The sequence below is a fragment of the Lutjanus erythropterus genome, chromosome 19 (genome assembly GCF_056507025.1).
Source record: "Lutjanus erythropterus isolate fLutEry1 chromosome 19, fLutEry1.hap2, whole genome shotgun sequence".
Classification (NCBI taxonomy): Eukaryota; Metazoa; Chordata; class Actinopteri; order Lutjaniformes; family Lutjanidae; genus Lutjanus; species Lutjanus erythropterus.
Window position 1 is genome coordinate 12146447 of NC_139335.1, and position 26924 is coordinate 12173370.

Sequence of the window (26924 nt, forward strand, 5' to 3'; positions counted from 1 at the left end):
TGTAATAGATGAGTATATTTACTCTCATAGGGAGAGGAACACGAAACGATGCCAGTGCTCGATTAGAGAGGAGCTGTTACTAGAGAGCAGCAAGATAATTTATTCTTGCTCTCTTTCCCTTGGGATGCCAATGGCGATTCACTCTCAACGCCAAGAAGTGTGTGTATACTGTTTATGTGTGTGACACTGGCGGCGGGTGATGTAGGGACATTTGGGACGAGGCTATTGTCTGTCCTGTGTTTTTTTTTTCCCCTAAGTTCTGTTCTGCCTAGTCCTGCCTTACTGCACTGGGATTGGCTACTACTACTGTGCTCTGGTTGGCTGTGAGTGTGAGTGTAGACTGGCAGTTAGGAGAAGTTTAGCTAGGATGTCGTAGTGGATGACTCAGTTCCCGTCTTTTTTTTTTTTTAATGAGTGCTGTGCTTATTTTAGTCTTTACCATTACAAAGTATTTGCTTTTATTGTTTTTATTGTGCTGCACTCTGTTTGCATGAAAAGTGCTATATAAATAAAGGTTGATTGATTGATTGACTAGATCAAACAGGACTTTCACACAGGAAACTGGTGTTTTTGTCCCCACTGAAGCTAAATGTCACAGTTGACTTTTTTTTTTTAGATTTAAGTGACTGATTATTTTCAGTTTTCTGTCATAGCATGGTTAGATTTAGGCATAAAAACTACTGGGTATGTTAAGGACAAGAAAACTACTTGGGATTACGCAAGAAACCTATGGTAGTTTTAGGAATAAAAAACTTTGCGGTTAGGTTTAGGCAAGCAAACTACAAGGGTAGGTTTAAGAACAAAAACTATTTTAGTACGTGTCGGAACAATCACAACTTATGGGTAGGTTTAGGCAAGGAATCTGCAGTAGGTTTTTACGAACGAGAAACTACTTGGCTGGCTTCAGCAACAAAAAATTAATTTGGTAGGTTTAGGCAAGACAGCTTCTTTGGTTGGTTTAGGAACAAAAAACTACTCATGGACACAAAAACCCAGATAGGTTTAGACAAGAAAACCATGGTAGGTTTAGGGACAAAAAAAAGATGCGGGTAGGTTTAGGAAAAGATAATAGTTTATGGTTAAAATTAGCTATATTAGAAAGGATGTCAATCACACAGACATTTTGTAGAAGCAGAAGGATCTAGCCAATCATAGCACATTAGGGTGGGACTAGGTGGAACAGTTTTGGAGGAAAAAAGTGTCTGTCCTGCAGCCTGTGCTGCACTCAGATCTTTCCCTTCTCTCACCTCGTCTCTGTCAGTAATGGCAACAGCAAAAAAAAAAATACTGCCATGAAATGTCAGCAGAATTAGTGTGGCACAGATGCACACACTGTTTACTGTCCCATCTTCTGTCCCAGCCTTTCGCCTGCCTGCCTCACCTTCTTGTCTGGAGCGGCTCTGTATCATGCCCTCTCCACCACCCTTGGCTGCAGCATGCTTGTCTGACCCTGTCGTAGTCTCCTTCAGGGCCTGTCTCTTGGTGATCAAACTCCATTATTTATGCTGTATCGCGTTTCACCATCAATCCCTGCGCTGGAACAATTGAGACAGATTTCCTTGACTGTCACAATAGCAGTGAGACTCAGCAGAGGTTGGAAATGGGATTAGCCTTAAATGGAATTTAATTTTCACCGTTGTTGTCTCCGAAGCCTGTCTACCACCCAGACACCATGACGCTCCTTGGAAGCGCTTTCACTATTGTGTGGTGTGTGTGTGTGTGTGTGTGTGTGTGTGTGTGTGAGAGAGATTACTTCTGTGCTGCACAATGGCAAGTGTAGCATTTGTAATGTGATGCACATGTGCTACTGTTTCTTGTTTTTCAAAGCACTGTAATGCAATAGTTACTGTTGCTATGCCTGTCAAGCTTGCCATTTTTTTCTCTGCACATACGCAGTTTACAGTGACAAAGGTGGCAGATTCAACACTGAAATTGGGAGTAATTGTTGAAACACAAAGTCTTCGATTCCATGGAGAAGTAAAGAGAAGCAGCCTCCATTTCTAGCTGTCGACCTTGGATTCTGTTGGCTAAAATGCTGATTCTCACTAGCAAATGTGGCCAGCTAATGTAAGCTAATGCTAATGCTTCCTGTGTCAGCTGAGAAGTCTGTCTCCATCTTCAACATGTAGCAAAGTACGTAGTTTAACAGGCCTGTGGTGCTGTAGTTATAGTAGCTAATCTGTGACTGGACAGGAGGGGCTTGGTGAATAGTCAGTTGTGCTGCAGTTTCACTCAGTTTTATTCAAGAAAGTTTTCCATTTCCACAGTTTACAGTTAAGACGGTAAGATGTCGATGCCTGTGTTCATGATATAGCAGAAGATGGAGGGTGCATTTTTTTTTCTAATGTGTTGGAAAAACACATATGTGCAGCACTTGCTTCCATAACAATAGGAACTTTGCTCTCATTTTTGTGTCCAGTAAGTTAACAGAAAAAAAAAAATTCTCACGAGTCAATAAAAAACAGACGTCAGCCGCAGCAGCTGGCACCTCTTTGACGTGAAATGTATAAGCGAATGAATGAGTAAATAGATAAATGAATAAGTGCTGTCGAAGTGTGAATCAATGTTTATGGATCGGCATCCAAAGACCTGCTGTGCAGCAGATGAAATGAACTTGCTGCTCGTAGTTGTGTGTGTCAGTGTGTGTTTGGAGGCTGCTGTGATGCTTTGACTGTATAGGTGTGTATGATGTGTTTGTCCTTGGGAGCTGAGGGGTGCGTGCCAGTGAGTGTGTGTGCATGCTCGTGTGTTTTTTGTTTCCTGAATGGCAATGGTAGCTGTTGTTTCTGATGAAATTCTGTTTGGGGTTTTTCTGACTTCCCAGCTCTTTTTTTTTTTTTTCCTCCTCGCGCTTAACACAAACATGATCAATACTTGAATTAATGCATAAGTAAAGAGTCAAAACATGTCGCACTGGCCTTGGCACAGGCTGCCGCCCCGCCCCCACCCCCACCTCAACAGCCTCCAACCCAGCTGGGGCTGAGAGAAGTCAAGAGAGGAGTGAAGAGAAAGAAAGAGCAACAGAGCGTGTGGAGGAGAAGAAATAAGTGTTCATTTATAATGAACACATTATGGGGGTAAATTGGAATGCATTCAGCTTTTAGAATCTGTCTTTTTTTGCTGCTGTATTAATTTTAGTAATTATTAGTCAAGAGGTAATTATGTCTTGCTGCATGGTTGAAGCCTCTTGTCAGAGAAGGCAGCGGTGTGGTGAATGACGTGTGCGCACAAGTGTCGGGGTTGTGTGTAATGTAAGGTATAAAGAGCAGCGACGACAGAGCAGCGAGACAGGCCACAGGTGTGGGTGTCGGCTCAGGGGAGGGTGTGAGTGTGTGCCTTTTTTTGTGTTGTGTTTGCGTGCCAGTGGCAGGGTGTGAGGCTCAAGAGGCAGAACGGTGATTTGTTAGTATTGTATTCCTGTAATCTGCTCAGATCAGATCAACCAGAGCCAATAATGCAACACAGGGCCAAATACCACACCGCTCTTTCTTCATCTCTCAGTCTCTCTGTGCAACCACCGCCCCCCCCACCCCCCCACCCCCCCCCCCCCCCATCCTCTTCCTGCCTTTTCCCTTTTCACTGCAGTGGGAGCCAGCTCTGCTGCAGAGGGGAAGATGGAGTAAAGATGGGGAAAGACAGACTAGAAAGAGTCAGGAAGATGGATGGTGAGAAATGGAGATAGGACAGAGAAAGAAGCTCAGAGAACAGAGGAGGAGATGGAAGGTGGACGGGATTGAACAGTAAACGATTACTGCTCGGCTTGTGTGTGCTCCTGGTAGAGCCTGATACCGAATCAAACAGTGCTCTTTCTCTCTATTGACACACACACACACACACACACACACACACACACACACACACACACACACACACACTGGCCACAAGCATTTGAGTTTGTTTTTGGCCAGTGCTGGGTGGTGCTTGGCAGAAGAAATTAAGCCTAACAACCGTGGCATCTGTCTCAGCAGCAGGAGAGTCCCGCCTCCCCACCCACACATGACCTGCCCTGCTTTCATTCACTGAGCCGCCTGCTGCCAGCCTCAGGATGGGCCGCTGCCTCCGCCACTGCCCGCCACCCCCCTCCATTGCGGCCTCTCTGCACTGCCAACCACTCTGTGCCCGCGCCCATGTTTCCCCCCTCGAGCAACAACCAGGAGCCCAGCGATATGGCTGCTTCAAATATTCATAACAGCCACGCTGCAACATGAAGCTCTCTGCTGCTCCGTGTTGCAGCCTCTCCATTTTGAGAGGCAATTCTCACGCCGTAGCTGCTGTTAGCCTGAACACAGTTTCCGCGCTCCAAGTCAACTACTCTGTGGTCAGTGTGTATTAACTGTAAGCATTAAGCAGCGCTGCGAATCTTCAGTTTGGCCTCCCTACTGATTGTGCACGGAGCTAAATATAAACACTCATCCTTCCTCTTTGCTGCCATCCCTCCAACCACTTCCAACCCTCCCCCTCACCCACCCAGGGCTGAGCACAAGCACCAGTCTGCTAAAGGGGTCGTGCTGCTTTACACTGCACTGAAACCCAGCCAGAGCCGAGGAAGAGCAAACTAGCACACATGCAAAAGAGACACCAATGCTATACTTAGACAGGCTCAGGCACACCACAGGCACACATACTGTGCCAGTGCGTAATATACAGAGGTGGGAAGTAACCAAGTAAAAATACTTTGTTATTGTACTTACTTGTAAGTGGATTTTTCAGGTATCTGTTCTTCAAATGAGAATTTGAATTCAAATTTTCTTTTCTTTTACTCCCTCCCAATATCTGCACTTTCTACTCCTTACGTTTTCAAAACAGACTTGTTACTTTAGTTTTAATGCATTTGATGGGAATTATTGATTATTTTTATTTTGTATCATTCTGTGCTATCTTGCCAACATCAAGACAGATTTAAACCCAAATAAATGAGACAATAACACTTAGAAAAGATTATTCTTTAGTGTACCAATCAATTCACATCACACATGACAGACGTGACAAGGCGAAAATGATGTAAAAAAACAAGAACAACATAAAGAATGTGACAAGGTGAAAATAACATAAAAGATGGAACGAGACAAAAATGACAATGAACATAACAACAAAAATTATATAAAAGACTTAACAAGACAGAAACAATGTAACGATATAATAACACAAAAACAATGTAACAAGATGAAAACAACTTACCAGGACAAAAATGACATAAAAATCTGAAAATGAAATGAAAGAGACAAAATGATGAGACAAAATTATGTAACAAGACAAAAAAATCACGAAAAAGATGTAGAAGATGCAAATGACGTAACAACACAAAAACAACACAATGGGACAAAACCCATGAAAAATGTAACAAGAGGAAAAACACACAAATGATGTAACAATACGGAACATGATGAAAACAATATAAAAGATGAAAGCAAGATGAAAATAACAAAAGATGTAACAAGTGGAAAACAATAAAGAACATGTATTGATGTAAAAAAGCAAGACAAAAAATTATTTAAAAGACGTAACAGACAGAGAAGGAGACTCGACTGGGGTTAAAATGTTTGGTTTCCACGACAGCCATTAAACAGTCTGTAGAAATGTCCTTCAGTGGGTGAATTTTTAATTTTATACTTTCGAGTACATTTCAGAGTCTGTACTTTTTCACTTTTACTTGAGTACACAATTTTAATCAGTACTTCTCGTTTTTTTACAGAGTGTGTGTGTCACATCTGGTAATATATGCAGACTATTACCAGCAGAAATGTATCTGACCCTCTCTGCACACACGCACACACAAGCCCGCAGAGTAAAGTGGCTTCCAGGGAGAGAAGTTCTACTACGTGTCTCCCAGGAAGCCACAGGCTGGATAAACATCCATGTGGAGCAGCAGCAGTCCTCTCCTCCCTTCCTCCCCACCCTCACATCCTACCACCTACTCACTCCCTACATCTCCCATCCCCTCTCCTTTCTGCCTCCTTTAATGAAGACAACCCCCCACTTGCGTTACCCTTCCCTCTCAATCTCCCTTTCATTCGTCCACCTCCCCTTTCCTTTACACACCCCCTATGTTGTCTCCAATTCTCCCTTTTCTCTCCATCTCTGGCCCTCTTTCTTTCATTCTCCTGCTCTTCTCATCATGCAGGCCGCCTGCTAGCCCCGAGTCCAGCTGCTTATCCTCTGCATTCGCTCGTTGTATCTCCAGATTATTTCTCTGGGGGGAATCCTGTGTGTGCACCATACTGTGTTATCTAGCTCATCAAGTGGCTTGGAGTGGATGAGGATGGGTGGGGGCGATTGAGGCTGGATGCTCTGGCTTGTGGCAAACAGGTGGCCCATTGGGATGAGCACTAACAGCGATAAGTGCAAAGGCATGGGAGGACGGTAGCGTTTCTATAGCAATCTTTTCTGAACTGGCATGGTTTCTAAACAACAAGCCATTATTTGTGAAGGCGTACCATCAATATCATGAAGTTGTGAAGCTACACAGTGGGCCCACAGACCGCCAGCGAGCTACAAGATGGATGGGGCGGCTGCTGGAACTAATGTGGCAGCTGAGTCTCAAGGCATGAGCTTGAATAATGTGCGGCTTAGCAGCTAAGTTCTAGACCTCGCTTTTATGTGATTATTTTAACTGTGTTGGGGCACCTGCAAATTGGCATTGATCATTGTTGGTTGGCTGGCTTTTAGCAGCCGGGCCGCTGTTTAATGTCCCTGTCAGGGAGGGGTTATCATGTAACCTGTTTCTGCCCATCCTCTGTCCTCGCACCTGCTAAATGGCAAGCCATCTTCCAAAGAGAGAGCATGAAAAAGAGAGCGGTGCAGCACGGAGCCCTTATTAAAGCTGTCCTCCAAGGCTGCCCTCTGACTGATTCCCCCCTGTAAATCTCCCCTTTAATTGGAGAGGGCACAAGAAGAGAGGTGCCGCCTCAATCACAAATGTATTCTGTGTCTCTGCGGATGGATCAGAGAGAGAAAGAAAGAGGCAGACAGACGGAGAGGTCCTGAGAATGTGTGGGTGGAAACCAAACAAAAGTCAGAGATATAAACACGATGAGGGTTTGAGGAGTGAGATGACATATTTACATTCGCCTGGGAAGTGGGAGGCGGGAGGTGAAAAGATAAAACCGTAGCACCGTAATGGAGAGAGACGGGCGGAGAGGTGCGCCAAGGGTGATGCAAGGATAGACGGAGAAGGACAATGGGCGAGGAAGAGAAAGTAATGGAGGGAGACAAATAGAAATGGCGGGCAGTGAAAGAAAAGGAAGGTGTGCATGTGTGTGCGTGTGTGTGTGTGCGTGTGAAAGAGAAGAGAGACAGGCTGATTTCACCAGAGTTGCAGCCTGAGTGTCCTCCCTTAATGGGGTTGCCATGACAACAGTGTATAAGAGAGTCAGGCTCCAGCAGAGTGTGTGGTATGTGAATGTGTGTGAATTTGTGCGCGTGCGTGCTCTGCTCCTCAAGTGATTGATCGTCTGTGAGACAATATACAGTACGATAGCGTAACACAAGTGCACCTTGGGCATTATTATTTTTTTTTATATATAAAAAGGTGGGTGGGAGTTTATTTCCTTTCGCTGTTTGTTTGCTCGTATGTCCTTGTATGAATGACGAAGGGAGGGATGGTGGGAGGGAGAAGGAAAGGAGCAGCTTCTCTGTCTGTGTCATTGCCCTTCCTGGCAGTAGCTGATCTGTGCCGGCCGTGTCCCTTGTACCACAGGCAGCCATGTTGAATGAGGTTAGGTGATGTCATGGCGGTCAGGTGACGTTGTTTGGAGGGCCCAGCTGTCACAGAGCAGAGGCAGTCCCACGGGAGCGCCAATCTGTCATCATTATATTAATGACACGCATAGCACTGCTAGCAATGTCATCTCTTGTGTGTGCCAAAGCTAACGAGCAGCGCCCTAATTGTAAAATTAATTGAAAAACATTTTGATTAAAGACCACCCTCCCCACTCCGGCCCTCCTCCATCTTCATCAGCTCCCCTTTCACTCCACGCTGCCATGTTTCTATCCCCCTGCTCAGAGGTGGTGAAAGTACACACATTCTTTATTCAAGTAGAAGTATAGACACTTGTGTAAAAATACTCTGGTAAAAGTACTGACTAAACTTCTTTATACAGGCTCTGAAATGTACTCGAAGTATAAAAGTAAACGCCCGCGGAAGAACATTTCTAACAGCTGTTTCTGTGCAAAGCTAACTGAAACTCGGCTCTTCTCCACTTTTGAATCTCGCTCTTTGTTTGTTTAACCTTGTTACTTCTTTTACATTGTTTTTGTTGTTGTTATTGTTGGATCATTTTTGTCCCTTTATGTCTTGTTACGTTGTTTTCATCCTGTTATGTCTTGTTACATCAGTTTTGTCTCATGTCTTTTGCACCTTTTTCGTCTTGTTATGTTTTGTTACATCATTTTCATCTTCTTATGTCTTTTATGTCGTTTTTCGTCTTGGTATATCTTTTGCATCCTTTTCCCCGTTGTTATGTGATTTTAATCTTGTTACGTCTTTAACAGTTTTTCATGTTATATCTTTTTCATCTGTTTAATTTTTATGTCGTTTTCGTCTTGTTTCGTCTTTAACACTTTTTGTTTTGTCTTTGTTGTCTTGTTCTGATTTATTTTTATGTCTTCTACATCATTACCATCTTCCTACATCTGTTGTGTGTGATATGCATTGATGGATACACCAAGGAATTGTCTCTTCTATGTGTTATTGTCTCATCTATTTTGATTGAAGTCAGTCTTGATTTTGGGAATGTGGCAGACAATTATACACAATAAAAGTAATCTATAATTGCCCTCAAATACATCAAAGCTAAAGTAATGAGCCTGTTTTTTGAAAGAAGTAAAAGAGTAAAACGTTGCCAGAAAAAAAAAAAAGTCAAGTACAGTACAGATACTTGAAAAATGTGCTTAAATACTGTGACGAAGTATTTGTACTGGTTCTGTCCTTTTTGAGTCTCCTCTCAGGCCCAGCAGCTCTCACATTCAGACATTATTCTCACTTTTTTTGTCAGTCTCCTCCCGCTTTTGCATTTGTGACCTTCTCCCATTTTCTCCTATGCTCTGTTTCTCCTTCAACCTTTTCTAACCCACCAACACGCTCCCTAGCCCATCATTTTCTCCTCCCCTCAACATACTCTTTTTCTACTATCTGTCACTCTCGTCTTTCGTTAGGCAAATTACAACTCTTTTATGTGCTGGATCTTCCTCCTCATCCCTCCCTCCCTCCCCTCCTCTTTGTCTTTTCCCATCAGGCTCCCCTCTGCGCTGCTGCCTCTCTTGTCTTTTCTCCTCACGTCTCCATTACTGTCTGTTTTACGCCCTCGGTATGTCTGTGTATGTTTGTGTGCATCGGTGGAGCTGGTCAGGTGGTTGTCTGTACCCGGCTTTGTGTTTTTACTGCACCCCCACTCCCCCTTTAGCCTTTTGCAGCCTCGGAGACCGGCCAGTCTCTCATCTCTGACTCTCATTCACTCCTTCCCTTCTCTCCAGCAAAGCTCCAGAGCCTGAGGGAAAGAGGGAGAAGTGATATGGCTAGTGTACATCTCCACTGCTCTTTTATTTTCTCGCCTCCCCTCTCATCTTTTCTCTCCTTCTGCTCACTCTCCATCTCTCCCCTGTGTGGACCGAGGTCCAGTTTATCATCCTGCCACAGACTCCATGGCACCATTTGGTCACACTTTGCTTTACAGTACACTAATAAGACGTAACAAGCTATATTTTGTATCAGATTAGACAAAAACTAGAAATATGTTCTTTATTAGACCCTTTATTAGCTCCTCTTTAGACTTTATTAGAGGATAATTAGGGACATATTTCAATTTAGTTTATGACACAGTTCTGTTGTAATGTGTCCCAAATTATGCTTCAGTAAAATAACAGTGTGAAATAATTCACTTTAATTTACAATTCAGTTCATTGTTTATTGTGTATATTTATGATCCCCATTAGCTGCTAAGAGGGTAGCAACTATTCTTCCACATATAAAACATAACAAAGCCGTACAATACACTTTATGCCCCTTACCATCTCCCAAATACCCTCCCATCCACCCCCCGGATCACCCCATACAATATCATGAGATTAGGTACAGTCGACTCATGCTATATTAGCAGGTCGTGTAGCAACAAAAAACATGCACAGCCAGTTTACAGAAAATGTAAGAACAACAACGATAATGATTTAGATGAAAGCAACAACATTTAAAAAAATAAAACTAAAAAAAAAGGAAAACAAATTCCTTTTCACTGGTGGCTGGTCCCTGGGAAGATCACAACGCTGACATAGATTTAGAGCCACAACAATTAACCGAACAATCAATTACAAATTGACTACCAATTTAATAGCCAACTTTTTCAATAAATTAATTGTCAGTCGTCAGTTCTGTTGAAATGTGCCCATAATAAAAAAGGGAGAAATAGAACACTTTAATTTACAGTACAGTTCTGTTGTAATGTGTCCCTAATTGCATCTGATAAAGTATAATAAGGGTCTAATACTGTCTTATAAGGAACATATTTCTAGCTTTGGTCTAATTTGATACAAAGCACAGTCTGTTACAGCTCATCGTTATACTGTAAAATAAAGCACGACCCAAAATTTCTGCCTTCTGTGCAGTTGTGCATGTGCGTACACACACCTGTGTGTGATTTCTCACTTGTGTCAGGATCTAATTAAGTAAATGACACATTAGGTTTTGTGGCTCCCTCTGTGTGAGTGCAAAATAGAAGGTGAGAGCACATATAGGTTGGGATAATGGGAGCACCAGGACTCATTAATGTCACCCTTAGCAATAATGATAAAGACAGGGAGGAGTCATTGATCATCAGCAAATGATCAATAATGGGCCGTATTGATCGGAGCAACAGTTTGTCACCATGCACATCGACGTCCCCGCAGGACACCAGGCTCCCGGGGGAGGATGTTACAGCCTCGCCACAGGCTCCTCTGTTCATTTATTCAAGAGGAAACATAGGCAAAAAAAAAAAATGCCACTCTGATAAATGTCTGTTTTGTGCATAATTAGGTAAACATAGCTCTTAGTCAATAGGCGAATGGATTCATGAATTAAATCTTCCTTTGTGAATAATAAGCTCTAAACATGGGTATTGAACAACACAGGAGCATCCCCAAATTCCTCATGTTAACCTTAATAGCTAAGATGAGAGAGGATGAAAACATTAAGGGAAAAATAAACTAAAACAAAACAATATCAGGTGCCCACATGGGAGACTTGAGCCTGCCCTCTTTTCCCGACTCCCCCTCGTGACTCCACTCCTGTTGGCCCTTTTTACAGGACCCAGACTGTGTCTCAGAATAGCTGGCAGTGAAAGAAAAGACAGCAAAGTGACTGTAACGCTGGGTGGAGTGTTGCCATGGAAACGTGGCGTCACAGCTCCTAAGCAGATAGCACATTCAGTGCCGTTCTCTTCATCGTGATTCCCACATCCAGGGATGGAGCGGGAACAGGTGCGATCAACAGCTTTCTTAAATATTAGAGGGGAGGGGTGAGGGGAGCGAGTGTTTGGCACCGGGAGGGACGGTTTCTCTCTGAATTTAGAGCGAAGCGTGTTCAGTTGTAATGACGACCTTGGGGAGAGAGCGTGAGACAGGTCTGAAGCCTCGTAGCATGCATTGAAATGCAAAGCAAGGTGGCGTAGACGGAGGTACAACTGCAAAACACATTGTAGTAGTTACACTGCCTGCATACAGCTACACTCTTGGAAATAAGGTTTCCAGAAGGGTTCTTCCTGAGGGGCTGAGGTTCTACCCTGAACCATTTGTTTGTGAAGAACCCTTTTTTTGAGGAAAAGGTTGGTTCTTTGTAAGACTAAGGGTTCCATTAAGAACCCTTTTGTGGAAGAAAGACTGTTAAAATCCCTGAAGAACTTTTTTGTGAAGGGTTCTTTGTACCATAAAAGGGTTCTTGATAGAACACACTTGGTGGGTTCTAGATGAAACCCTTGGAATGTAAGAGAGTTCTTTGTAGAACCCCATAGATAGGTTAGATAAGTCCGCTGGAATATAAAAGGGCACTCTGTTGAAATGTAGAACCCCCTAACTGTATTTTAGATAAAACCTTTGTAATATAAAAAGGTTCTTGGTAGAACCCCCTTGATGGATTCTAGATAAAATACTAGTAATATGAAAGCACTCTTGGTAGAACCCCCCTTGGTGGGTTTTAGATGCACCCCTTGGAATATAAAAGGGGCTCTCGGTAGAATCGTCTGGGTTGGTTCTAGATGAAACCTGTGGAATATATACAGGTTATCAGTAGAACCTGAGTCGGTGTGGGTTCTTTTTAGCACCCTTCAGATCGTGGAAATTCTGATAGAATCTCCAGAGGGGGTTCTTGGTTGAACCATTACACCATAGTAGGGTTTTCTTTTAGGAGTTGGGTCAAAACTTTCACAGATGGCTCTGGCTATAACTTAGGGTTTTAAGTGGAACCCTCATAAACAGGTTTTACCAAAGGGTTCTCCTACAGGGACAAGCCGAAGAACCCTTCATGGTTCTACTTAGCAGCTTTATGTCTAAGAGTGTATTTCAAATCTGTCTGTCTTGTTAACTGTGGCCATATTTTCAGTCCTCTCCCTCACCACACTCCGTCCCTCCTCCTCTGTCTTCTTTATAGTCTGTAGAAAAAGAGGCGATGGCGATGTTGGACAAGATGTTGAATGTGTCTGTGTGGGGCTGGCCCAAAGGCAGATCACCAAACAGCTGTGTGTTAGTGCCAGTGAGTAGACATTTGGTCCACTCGACCCGTAACGCTGGCACACAGGGTGGGGAACGGTGTCCAAGTCCTCCTCTCAAATCCTCGGTCCATCCGTCCATCCCCTCTCATTGTCCCCGGGGCAGCAGGCGGCCCCAGCTAAATACTGATCTGCCTGAACGGGCACAGGTGCAGCGGGGGGTCTGTCTCACTGCCAAATGTTGTGCTTCTGTTTCCTTTGGGCTTATGAGAGGGTTGTGCAGTGCTCTCTGTCGCTTCTGGAGGGATTGAAAAAGATGCAGATGCGAGTGTTTGATCAGCCTGCCGATACACCAGGAAACGGTGGGGAGAGCGCAAGTAAAGTGCGTAAAGAAAACAGAAGATGTTGAAACAACGGAGGAGGAAAATTCTGATCAGGACTGAAATAAGTGACAACAGTGATGCAGCTCTGGGACCAGAAATGGAGTGGAGGTCTGGTTGTATGGACGGACACTGCAGTATGCCTGCAGCTGTCCTCGGGGGAACTGTGTTTGGTGCGGATGTGTGTGCCAGGGGTATCTTTAGAGAGGCACGCTGCAGGCATCCCTTTGGGAATGCAGGAAGGGGAGGGAATAGAGGAGTGCTCTGGTTTCATGTCTCAATCAGGAAAGCTTCAGGAGTGCCTCTCAAGGCTCAAGTAGAAGCTAACGTCCATTTGTAGTGTATTTAAAAGAGAATGCCTGCACTTAAGGGCTACTTAATGCTTCACGTAGCTGAACAGAGAGCGAGCGAAAGTAGATACATGCGTAAAAGCCTCGGTACACCCAGAGACTGACACATCGCAGCACAGCAAACCTCTCTTGTGTGCTCTCCCTCCCTTTGAATGCCCTTGCTTTCTCATTCGCTTTATGTCTCCCAGGACAGTGCTCAGAAATGTTGAAATGGGGCCTAACCCACGAAGCAAAGAGGGAGAGTCGTTTAAGCTAAGTTAAACAAGGGCACTTAGATTTTAAAGGGCCATAATCTTCAAAAAGGGGCGCTTTAAAATCAATTGACAAGACATATAAAAGGTAAAGACAGATTGAGAGGAGGAAGGAGTAGTTGTTGGCAGTTAAGTGACTTATTTTTATGAATGAGCATGTTTAATTGAATGTCATTGATACTTGCTCTGTGCGTGCGTCTTTGCTTATGTGCACGTGTCCATGTCTGCAAGTGTGGGCTGTAAGCGTGTGTTTGTGTGTGTGTGTGTTGGGCAGCGCAGGTGGGCTGGATCAGTATCCACAGCAGCACTGAGCCAGTGATTCAGGCTGCACAGTTTGGGCCAGAATCCAATCAGGGCAGCCATCTGGTGACCAATCAGGGCCCTGGCTGTGATGTCACAGCAACAGAGCACTGGGTTCCACGGGAGCTGGGAGGGGTAAACGCCATGAATCACATTGGACCTCTGTGCTGGTAACACTGGCTAGTTAGGCCACAGAGCAGATGATCAGGCCATCGCTACGCGAGCGTCAGCGGGTTGGACGATGAGGCGTGAGGGGGCGAACTGTGCCGCTGACCAGGATGCTTGGTCACTGAAACCAGCCTGTTGTCATTTGTGTGCCTGTAAATGTGGGAAGTGTTGTGTTTGTGCTTCTTCACTGACAAGCAGGAATTGTTGGCCTGCACACAGGCTCCTTCTTTATTCATGGCTGAGCAGTCTAGTCCACAAATCTTTGCTTTCAGCATGTTTACTGTAGATGACTTGTGGAGAAAATTGGCATTTCTGTCTTTGTTTCACTTTGCAGATGATGGCGGTGACACAGGAGCCCACGCAGTTAGGACGATGTACTCTATCCGCTGTGATTGACAGCTCTGTTAATTCTAATGTGATTAATATTTCAGGGCTCTCCTCCGTGTGAATGTCTTTATCATTTTAAACGGTCTCAAAGAGCGCAGGCCAGGTCTCCAGCACCCAGTGAGTCACCCTGACCGGCTCCTACAGTAGAAACCAGCTTTCACACCGCTTGCGGTGAGCAGGCCAGAGGGGTGGCGGATGGCTGGGTGACAGAGAGAAGGAGGTCTCAGGAGAATGGCTGTCACTAGCGAAAGGCCCTCTGCAGGGCATCAGAGGGGAAACAGGACAGGCTGCCAAGAGAGAGTCTCGCTGAAAGTTGACCTTAAAAAGCTTCACAGCACCAGATATTGCTGTAACACTCAGGTCTGTGAATATTTCATCAGCCCTTAAGCGAGTTGTAGAATATAGCAGGCTGGCGATGGTGCTACAGCTACTATAGTAGTGATGCAGAGCTATACTGTGAAGGTTCATAATATGTCTCAGGCTATACAGGAAAAGGGTTTACATTTATATGGTGGAACAGTCTGAGCTACACTCTGAGGAACGAAGGTGCTGACCTGAACCATAGAGGGTTCTTTGACTTGTTTTTGGTTCCTGTTCCTTTCACATTCTAAGGGTGCTAACAAGAACCCATCAAAGGAGTTTTACAGGGAAGATTTTAATATTCCAGTGGTTTTATCTAGAATACAGTCAGGGGGTTCGATGGAGAACCTTTTTGTATTCTCATGGTTTTATCTAAAACCCATCGAGGGGATTCTACTGAAAACCTTTTTATTTTCCAAGAGTTTTATCTAGAACACACTCAGGGGATTCTGTGGAGAACTCTTTTATTATGGCACAAAAAACTCTTGATGAAACAGTTCTTCAAGGAATCTTTCTTTCAAAAGGGATTTTTGGATGAAAATGGTACTTCATGGAACCCTTTGTCTTATGGAGATCCTTTCTTCAAAAAACGGTTCTTCTGAAGCAAATGGTTCAGCGCAGAACCTCAGCCCTACAGGAAGAACAACTTAGAACCCTTATTTGTAAGAGTGTATCCTACAGTATTAATGCAAATCCCTCAGTTGGGATGTACAGTAGTGTGGATGGACGAGGGGGGGGTGGACTGTTGCGATTACTAAAACCAGTTAAATCCACCCTCCTTCCCTCTGGTGCTTATCTGATCAGTGGAGCGACCGGCTAGCCCCTCAGCGTGGGATTTAATATCAAACACAGGACATAAGCCGTGTTCAATAGGCATGACAAGGATAAACATCAGTGGGAACACGCAACGCATTGCCGGCCTCGCCCGCATATAAGGGCAGCGGGGGTGAGACGAGCGCAGCGTCCTGACATCAGCACAGACGTAAGTAAACAGGGGAGAGCCCACGAGCTGGACCTCACATCTACCTCACACAGAGAGTGTGAGTGCAGTGAGCAGGGAGAGCAAAAATTAGGGAAAGATAGAAAAAGAGGAGTGAGAGGTGGAGGCAATCATGCAGAGAGAAACAAATCTGAGGGCCTTGCATGAAGGTGCAGGAGGTGCACTGCAAAAAGAAAAAAAAAAGTTGATAAAACTCATAATTTCAAGGCAGCTGCCATCACTAGATTTTTGAGCTTTGAACCAAACTCTTGAAAGAGAAATCTGTAATATATTTATTGTAATAAATTATAAAATGACCATGATACATCATCAGCGATCACGAAACATGAAACAAGTTGAAATACTGACTACTCTGACATCAACACTTCTGCCATGGTGTCCATTAATAATCTTCTAGAAGGAATAAATGTGTATAACAGTTAAATTGAGCGATATGTTAATGAAATAACTAAACATTTTGTTGACCTATAATCTTTTGTTGAGATAATTTACTTTTCCTCTTGTAAATTAACCTGAATTTTTGAGTTTTAGAAACCCAAAAGAATTTCCATTATTTGGGTGCTGGAGAATGAAATGGTTGGTTGCAAAACCTAAGATGATGTCGTTAAATGTCTTGTTTTGTCGACAGCCCAAACATGTTCAGTTTACTGTCATAGTACTGTGATAGAGGACTAAAGAAACCAGAAAATATTCACATTTGAGATGGTGGAATCAGAGAATCTGATCTTTAATTAAAAAATTACTCAAAAGTTCTGAATCGATTATGAAAATAGTTGGCAAATAATTTAGTAGTCGCAACTCTAGTTTCTAAAAATCTAAAATTCAAATTCAAAGAAGAGTAAATTATCACAGCAAAACATTATTAGTTGGTAAAACTTTTTCAAAACTTAACGAGCCAGTCCACCCAAAAATCAAAAATACACACTTTCCCTCTGGACTGTAGTTCTGCTTATCCATCAAGATAGTTTTGGTGGGAGGGAGGGAAATTGTGTATTTTTGAGGGAGTAACTGTCCCTTTAAGAGTGTGAGCCGGGCTCAAAATTCAAACATCTATTGAACAAAGTTTCCTTGAAATGTTGAGTTTCCTAAACTTTTTTACAGTGTGTGAGGGCTTGTGGAACTGTCAGTTTGTGTGTGTGTGTGTGTGTGCCCACTCTGCCACCATGGTGACTTCAGGTGTTATCTTCTTAGCCTCCAGACGTGACAGTGAGATAATTAGAAATGTTAACACTCACTGGAGCTTGTACTTCTCTGAATTCTTTCTCTCATTTGCTCTTTCTCTTGTCTAGCTTTCATAAACACACACACACACACACACACACACACACACACACACACACACACACACACACACACACACACACACACACTCAAATTCTATTATCTCCCTCAGCCCGTGTTATGAATGACACACTTAAAGCCTGGAATGACTCGGCCATGCGGCAGTGGATCACAATTAACGTCGACGCCGGCATCTGTGGAAATAATTGTCACAGCTCAATTTTAATGTGCTGATGACCCGCTTTTGCTACTTTTAATAAGAAATACTTTTTAAATTCACTTCTGCCTGTGCATAGGATTATTCATTTGTTCAGTACTGCAAATTTGATAATTCATTACAATTGTGAGAATCAGTTGTTAATTACAGTATTTTCAAAAAGAAAAGGTGAAAAAGGAATGAAAGATGTGAAATTAATTACACTCAGTCAGATTAATCACACTGTCAGATAAAAAGTAAGGACAGTAAATAGTAATTGCATTTTATTTCCTTGAATAGACAGTAGATGTCTATTTCTGAGGCAGTCGACAAACAGAGGCCGGTGTACTCAGGCAGTAGGAGGACACTGTTGAAATTCTGACAAATGTCTTGGCTCAAGGAAAAGGGAGAGAGATACAAAGAAAGACATGCTCACTGGAGTGTTTCACATGGAAAAATGAAAAGTGACAGAAAGCTGACGGAGGGATGACAACCTTGTTTGTCCTTTACTGGATGATCAACATGTGTTACGCGGATATGGGTCCCCAAGGTGGACACGGGGCGGCTGATACAGAGGGTTCCACGCTCCACTGGAATTCCCCTGCCTTTAAATTAGCATCCTAACTCCGCTTACTCAGCTAGCGGCACAAGCTGGGGAGCTGTGTGTGTGTGTGTGTGTGAACGCCAGCGGTAATGAAACCGCACACCGTCGACATCATTAAAGATAATCTTGGCTCATTTTGTGCTGGGACACATAATCCTAAGATGCTGCGAACAACAGGAAGAGCTCATTTTGCTGGAGCAGGGCACACAAACACCTTCCTGCTATTATCTCGCCGGCTCCCACCACTCTCCATGCCTCTGACGCTCAGGTGGGGGGGGATGAAGGTGCTATAGGTTGGTTTGCAGGAAGCAGATCCCAGGTCAAGGCAAAGGCTTGTCTTAAGGCGTCTCCAGCGTGTGTCTAATTGAGCGCTGTGTAGTTAATTGTTTGTGCGTGGGAGGGGAGAAATCAATCTGTTTTCTCACTGCCGTGACTTCTAGGCCCCGGGGTGAGAGACTGGAGCTGGCAGACACATACACACACGCACACACACACACATGCGCGGCTCTGCCTGCCAAAAAACCCCCAAAACCATGCCTCGCAAGCAAAAACTTGCACATGCAGACCCATACTCTTCCTCTACTGGCACACACGCACATGCACACTCCCTCCTCAGAGGAAGAGGATGTGCATGAGGGGTTATTGAGTCAGGGTAAAGTCAGATCCATCTATCGATCGGCTGCTTGCTGAGAGAGGAGTCAGGAACGTGAGACCTGCACAGGTCAGAGGGCCAACAGACAGGGGATGAGAGACAGTAAAATAGAGAAAGCCCCCCCACCCCCACCCATTCTTTCTGCATGCAGAGGCTGCGTGCAGAGCCGACATGGAGCTTTTGTCAGCCTCATGAACATTAGACGGAGATTTCTTCAATTTATAACTTGGGTCAGTGCCATAGAAAGACGCAGTCACGCCCCTTCCAATGTGCCCCGTAGGACCTTATGAACGGTTGTCTGTGGTGAGAGACAAGTTATTTTTTGTTCTCGTTTTCATTGTGCCACAAATTACACACATTTGTCAATTTAAGAGATAATTTTACAAGAGCATCGCAATTTGAGGTCGGTTTGTCGTAGTTTAGTTAATTTTGTGTGAAACTGCTCAGTGAGCTATGTCTGTCGCGTCTCACAATGTACGGCACCCACACCAACATCGCTGTCCATTTTAACGCTATTTTATCTGAAGTGTTTTATCCAGTAACTACTGGTCCTTTTATCCGCAGCAAAGAGAAAGAACGAGTAAGACCCGTTGTTGTGTAACTGAATGGTAGTTTAAAAACACACAGGCATTATAGCTTCAGCGGCTAATGTTGAAAGCCACGACATCAGTCACATCACATCTGGGTGTGTAGCCTTTCTAATACATCTTATAGTGGACTCCCACAATGCATCATGAACGGAAGTATACAACTGATAGCCACTAATCAAGCAATACATTCCATAATGCCTCCCACTGAATGAAAAATGATGGCAATGATGTAATGACCGGCACAGAGAGTCATGTCCGAAAATGTTTTGTCTTCACTATGTGCAGTTGTGAGCTCACTATATAGTCGCCTATATAGAAATCCCTAGAGAGTGAGTAGGGAAGAGTGAATGATTTTAGACACGGCCTTTGTCAAACATGAAATCATGTTACTGAAGCATTGTCTGTCTTCTTTCAATTCTTAAAAAAGTCTATGATGTGGAAAATAAGTTGTACATTTAGGATATGGAATATTAAAACTTTGAAGTTCAATATCTTAGAACCACAGATAGGACCTTATAATTCAAAGAGGACAATATGTCAGAGCAGTGGGAGAGAAACTAATTGTCATCCTTATCTTTTAATCTGTATCCATCACTATAGATTATTCTATACTTAATGTATATGATATATAATTAATCTACAGTGAGGCACCTTGTCAATTAACATATAAATACCTTCTACAAATAATGAATTAATTTGCATATTCAGCTAATCAGCTCATTTGCATGTATTTAGTTATCTTTAAGGGTGTTTCAATTTATGACTGAGTGCTGCTGTCAGTGAAAACCTATTTGCATTTCAAATCTTTCAAAAACAGTGTTTCCTTCAATGCTCCGCGGTCTCCCCCACAGAGCTGAAACACTTGTGCTAGTTTAAGGGGGAATTTGCAGCAAAAAGAGTGTCATCTGAATAATTTACTTTTCCTTTCAATGGGATCAGAGCACCAGCTCACTTCTGATCTCATTTGAGCCACCAAAGCTCCTCTCCTATTGGCTGTCAGCAGCTGGTGGAATGCCTGTAAGCCCCCCGCTGATTGGCTGAGAGTTGTTTATTTTCGCCCAGTCTATAACTCTTCTATTATTGATGGCGATGAAGCAAACTGAGATCTGATGATGAGACGTGAAAATGGGATGAGAACTGCAGAGGGATGGAGGGAGCATGCGAGTACAAAATAGGGGCGGTGGGGGGATTGGGAGTGGGGGGGGGGGTTGGGGGGGCAGAGATATGTAGAGGGGGAGGGGTGATAAGGTGGATGAGTACAAATAGTACTATCCTTCACTCGGATAGCAGCAGCAGGCGCCATGAGATGTCTGTTGATTCATCTCCCTTTATGCGCTTGGTTCCCTTTCTGCGCTGAATCTTTTTACGAACAAAGGCAGACGGAGGGAGTGATTCAGAGTGACCAGACGCCCGAGACTCCCGGAATGGAGGGGGAGAAAGGTCACATGAAACAGGAGGCTCCATGGAGACCACCGACCAGAACGAAATGTGTCGATGAACTGATGTACTCGGGCCTCAGGGGACAGGAGGAGATGGAGGGAAAAATGAGTATTCGAAAAGAAAGAAAAAGAGAGTGTGGGTAGAGGCAGAGCTTGTGGGTGTGCACATGTGTGTCTGGGTGTACATGTCTCAAGGCGTAATCATTACACCAGAGCGCATAACGACGCAAAAGTGCTTGTGGAGTGAATGCATGGTGTGTTTGTGCACTCGTAGAAAAAAGGGTTCCAAAAAGGCTCTTCCTCAAGGGCTGAGGTTCTACCCAAAATCATCTGCTTCTGAAGAACCCCTTTTTGAGGATAGGGTGTGTCAAACATTCTTTGTCAAGCAAGGGGTTCCATGAAGAACCCTTTTTGGAAGAAAGTGTTCTCAAGGATTGTTAAAATCCATAAAGAAATCTTTCTGGTTCTTTGCACCATAATATATAAGGTGAGATTGATAAAACCCTTGGGATCTGTAAGGGTTCTTGGTTGAACACCCTGGGTGGGTCCTAGATGAAACCCTTGGAATATTAAAAGGTTCTCAGTAGAACCCCCTGGGTGGATCCTCTGTTAGCACCCTTACAAGGTGGAAAGATTCTGGATATAACTCTTGGCCCTGTTCCACCAACATGGAACTGCCACCCGTTCAAGTGTTTCTGGGTGAAACCTTTCAAAGATGGTTCTCAGTATAACCCTTTAGGTTGGGTTCTAGGTAGAACTCTCTGAAAGGGTTCCAAGTGGAACCTGTATTTTTTTTTTTGTTCCTGTTGGGAACCAACTTTTTAGGTACAGAGCCAGCTTCTTTTTGGTGTAAATGTTCTAAATTAGGTGCTTGAACTGGAAGGGGGCCACTTCCATGTCGGTGGAAAACAGCCCCAATTAGGATAAGCAGAAGAACCTTTATTGTTCTAGATAGCACCTTTATTTCTAAGAGTGCATGTGCGTTTTTTTCTGTGTGCACATGTGTGTGTATGCTTGCTTAGCTTCAGTCTGTGAGTGGTGGTGGTAGTGGGAGGGAGTGGGGGGGGGGGCAGTCAGCACAGACCCTCTGGATCCTCTCCATGCACTAATGGGTGTTCACCTGGTGTGGATCCCGGCAAAGCGTTTCCAGCACTGCGCTGCTGGTAATTAACAGAAGCAGGCAGTGGAAAGCAGCACCTGTTCCAGCCTGACTGACTGAGGCCCTGAGCTCTGGGCTCTGGGCTGTGTCTCCCACTGCTCCTCTCTAATAATCAGACCACCGCCGCCCGTCCCTCCCCCGAGACCTCACAGCATGAATGTATGCACTTGTGTTTTTGTGTGATTATGTGTGTTGTTCAAAACAAGAGGAAAAGACAGATTAAAAGGAAATGGGGACAAAGAAGGAGATATTCCACGACCGTTTCAGTAGTAGTGGTAGCTCCACACATAGCTGGAGGCTCTCTGTGTTCTTTTTCCAAAATGTGCCTGCTAGTGTCAAACATTTACCTGTCCTTTTCCCCGATAGCTGAGCAGCAGATAAATGCACCAGCTGCTGTGTGATGATTAAACTATTGTTGTGACTTGATTTTACCTTTCTGTTAGGAGCATGTCAACAGTCTGTTTTCACCACTTCTGTTCAGGCTTATTTATACAAACAAGAATTTCTCTGTCACTGATTCATTCTTTTCAAGTTGCAGATACAAATAAAGACAGTAAATGTGCAGTTTTCAGCATTTAGATAAATAAGACTGCATGCTTGTGTAGGGCAGGTCACTGAACTTCAAGAACTATCAAGAACTGAAAATAAGGCTGTGATGGTATGGATTTTGACTTACCATGGTGACAAAGCAACATATTCCCATGGGACTGTAGCTCCTTCATGGAATAGGGCAGTGAATAAATGTGTGTGGCGTACAAGTGAGGGAGAGCAAGTGGCGGACTGCCAGTGCTGCTCATAGCGGAGCAGAAGCTTAAATTTAGCTGTAAATTGTCAGTCTGGCAGTAAATATACAGTTCAGGTTACAGTGTGTCGGTTTAATTAATGCTGCAGCTTCTCAAGACAAAGAAAAGTCTTGTCTATTGTTTTCCAACTGCTAGAAAAGTGATGGGGTTTGCCCCAAAGTAAGCTGAGGAGGAAAAGCTAATGTTAAGCTAATGCTAACACATTCATTGTACCTTTGTAACTGGTGCAATCCCTTCCAGTTTTTATTTTTTTGACCCATGTAAAAATTAATTCTATTTACCCATACCAATGATCTGCAGCTAACCTGTTAGCTTAATGTCCACTGAGGTGAGCAACTGATGACCTGGAGCCAAGGCAGATCGTTTCTGATGGCAAGCATGGTGTTGTTTACAGACCAACAAATAAAAGTATAGAAACACCTGAAGCTGACGGTCAGAGCTGGGTTAGCTGTTAAAATAAAAGGTCTCACACAGTAATTACCATCTTTTTCTTTTGACTATGCATAACACTGTTGGCTATTAATATTCCTTTTAACAGTTATTTATATTTGTATATATTTTAATACTGTACAGATATTACGCCAGTCTCTTTGTTTTAGTCATTTAGTTTTTGTTTAAATAGATTTTTATAAAACTGGTATTGAAAAAAGTATCGTTTTAGAACCGAAGTCAGGGTATCAGTAGCAGTACCGGTATCCAAACTTTTTTTAACAATACCCAGCCCTGTGCTTGTGTTCACGTGTGGTCATGCATGTGCATACGTAGACTTTTATTTCTCCTCTGTAACTCCTGAGTCGCTCTGATGGCTGCTATTGTGCTGTATGTGGGACAGAGTCAGTGTGCCGTCATGTATGTGTGTGCAGGGGCAGTGCATATGTATCTGTGCAACAAAGGTAGACAGAGAAAGGAAGCTGGAGAGGAAGTGAGTGACAGCCATGTTTTAGAATCGGGGCATGTCAGCCAGGCCTGCTGTGTCAGAATCTCCTGATGCCCACTCTGCCCATCGTAAAGCTGGATAACCTTGGCAGGCAGATTGGGGTCACTACTATCAAATTAGATACATCACTCACACACATGCAGACATACACACACACCGTTGCACAACACAAATCACTCCGACGTGTGCATTTGGAAAAGGTAGGCATGTTTGCAGCCGCATAAACAGGCAAACTCCTACTCACTGCGCTTTTGTGATGCACGACAAAATATTCTGGATAACTGCAGGCAGATACAGAGGGTCAACAAAAATGCACTCAAAGTTTGAATTTGCTCAAATTGCTAAAATTGCCTGAACTGGGTTCTCTCCTGCCCAGCTGTCACGATGAGAGAATGCACTGGGTTGATAAAAGTCCAGATACGCTCATCTGAGGTTTAATTAATGTGCGCTCACATTAAAGGCTAGATGCTCATGAAGCGCTCAGAATGCAAACTGTTCTGTGCCTGTGTGTGAGTCATTTACATGCTAGTGTGAAGATCTGACATTAGGTGTATTGCTAACAGCTCTCTCATGATACCGTGTTGGAAATCCAAACCCTGACAACAAACAGAATCCTGGAAAATTAATCAAGACTGATGTTGTTACAGGGATTTTTTTTTTTTTTACCTTTTAAAAAGGCTGCTCTTTATCAGCTGATGGCCAAGACTTGGAACTGAGCGTTCTTACAAACAGTGAATGCACCACAGCACAACAACAATGTCAGCTTCACGTTCAGTGAGCAGCCTGCAGCACACTTTTTAAACCAAATACATTGAATGGGATGAAGCATATTTAAAACCCAGTATGAAATAAAGAGGAAGAGACCATTCATTGAGGTGAGGTAAATACAAATCACAGTATCAATGCATTACATTCAGTTATGCAAACTAGATAAGAATCATTATTGTCAACAAGCAAATGATGATTTTGTTTGAACAATTCAAAAATATAACTGCAGTTACAGAAAGTTGAGTGGTTGTGTAAAACAAAAATAAAAATGGAATGCCAAATCATTTTTGACCTGTATTGAGCTGGATACAGTACAAAGACAAGATGTTTAATTGTGAATTTGATGAACACAACATGTTTCAAAAAAGTTGAGACAGGGGTAACAGAGATTGGGAAAGTTGTAAAATGTGCAAAAAAAACCCACCTGTTTGAAACATACAAAAGGTAAACAGGTTAATTGGTAACAAGATGTCATGAACGGGTATTAAAGAGGCGTCTTCAAAAAGCTTAGTCATTCACAAACAGATTGGATCATCTGTGATGGTATGAGGGTGTGTAAGAACCCATGGCATAGCTACCTGTCACATCTGTGAAAGGACATTGATGCTGACAGGTATACACAGGTTTTGGAGCGACATATGGTGCCATCCGGACAATATCTTTTTCAGAGACATCCCTGTTTATTTCAGCAAAACAACGCCACAACTCATTCTGCCTGTATTCCAGCAGTGTTGCTTCATAGTAAAAGAGTTTGGGTACTAGACTTGCCTTCCTGCAGTCCAGATCTGTACTGTATTCAATTGAATAAAGGTCAAAATGTTTTTCTAAATCATTGCATTCTGTTTTTTTTATTCATGTTTAACACAATATACCAATGTTATTGGACTTGGGGTTGTAAAATGTTTATGTTTTAGGTTGGTTTTTGGTCTGTTAGATTCGTCTGTCTTGACTTCTCCACCTGTATACAGTAGAGATTGCATCTCCAAAGTGGCAAGTTGAAGATGTGACAGAATAATTAGCTGATGGTGCCACCGACACAAAAGATGGATACTTCCATTGTATGGGTCTCGGCAATGAGATGAAAAGAATGTCAACCTATTTTTAAATGTCACTGTCTCTTTTTGTTCTGAATCCCTGCTCTACTTTGTGCCACAGATCTAAACTGGGTCAACATCACATGTGGCGCCCCGGTGGGCCCTTCTGTGTGTGTACATGTGGGAGTGCGTGTGCATGTGTGCGAACATGTGTGTGAATGCTTCAAACCACGATCGTGTGCATCTTACCAAACACTGACACCAACACTTAGGAGGGGGTGTCTACAGTTAGCTGTGAGTGAATCTCAACGGTTGCTAAACAATTACGAATTAGTTTTTTCCATGCGTAATTATTGTCTATCGTCCCCAATTAGGAGTGAGCATGCATTATCTGCAAATTGTTTAAGTCTGTTGTGGCGCTCATTATTAGACAGAGCTGCAGGCGGCAGTGGAAAAGGATCGTGTTTATGAGTGTGTAGATGCATACAAACTTTGCCTGTGTTTGTGCATCCGTAGTGTGTTTGTACATAGCGTATACCGGGCTGTGGTGTGCAGTAGCGCAACAGTGAGGCGGTAGTTGCCCTGCTGGAGCTTTCAGATTAATAGACACTGATAATAACACACACAACTCACAGCGCTTCTGTCCTTAATGAAGATGGATCTAGCCGGGCCTGGCGGTGCACAGGCACTCGGGGTGGCAGCCTGCCAGTCACAGCCAAGTGACATCTGGGAACAGCTCAATGCAAAGGGCGGGAGGGAGCAAGATTCACCAGAGAGTACAATTTCATAACATTATCATGTTATATCATAATCCATTGTTGGTGGCTCATAAGATTAATGTCAGGGCCGGCAGTTATCACTCTTGTTGTGTAGACTTAATGGTCACAGTGAATTATTCATTTCCTCCTATTGATTTGCAACGCAACTCATGCTGACAAAGTTGACAGCGCAGGTTGACTGATATGGAGGATATCTAATTTGACTGTGAGGTTGGGAAGCAGGGGGAAAGAAATGGAGTAGAAAGCGTGAGAGAAAAAGTCAAAAGCCAGAAATGAGATGAAGTCATACATCTCCGTGCAGACAGATGTAGCACAAATTGTGCTGCTCAACTTTCTGTGTCCTCTAGATGATTTTTAGATAGATTTCTTTATATTTAGATTACAAAAATGAGGCCGCTCACCTCTAGGGCCGTGGCGGTGTAATTTTTTCTTACCACAGTGACAACGCAACATATTTCAATGAGTTCCTTAATAATTGTGTTTTACTGGATTTTATGGAGGCGTATTGTCATAAGAGCAGTGTAAGTGCGTAAGCATGTTAAGTGTGCAAGTGAGGGAGAGAAAGCAGCAGATGAGTTAAGGTTGCTTCTCAGTGGAGCAGAAGCTTTAAATTTAGCAGCAAGTTGTCATTGTGTCAGTAAATGTACAGTTCAGGTTATAGTATGTCCGCTAATAAATGCTGCAGCTTCTCAAAACCAGGAAAAGTCTTGTCTGTTATTTCCCAAATGAAAAATGAAGGGGTCAGCCCTGAAGTAAGCAGACAGGCTGAAATTATGTTAATGCTAATATTGATGTAATCCACCCTTGAACTGCAG

The 26924-nt window shown here is 43.4% G+C and overlaps 1 protein-coding gene across 2 annotated transcripts in view; it reads left to right on the forward strand.

The window, feature by feature from the left end:
- Positions 1-26924, forward strand: part of adgrl1a (adhesion G protein-coupled receptor L1a) — a 140573-nt gene that overhangs the window by 19254 nt on the left and 94395 nt on the right. The window lies entirely within an intron of this gene.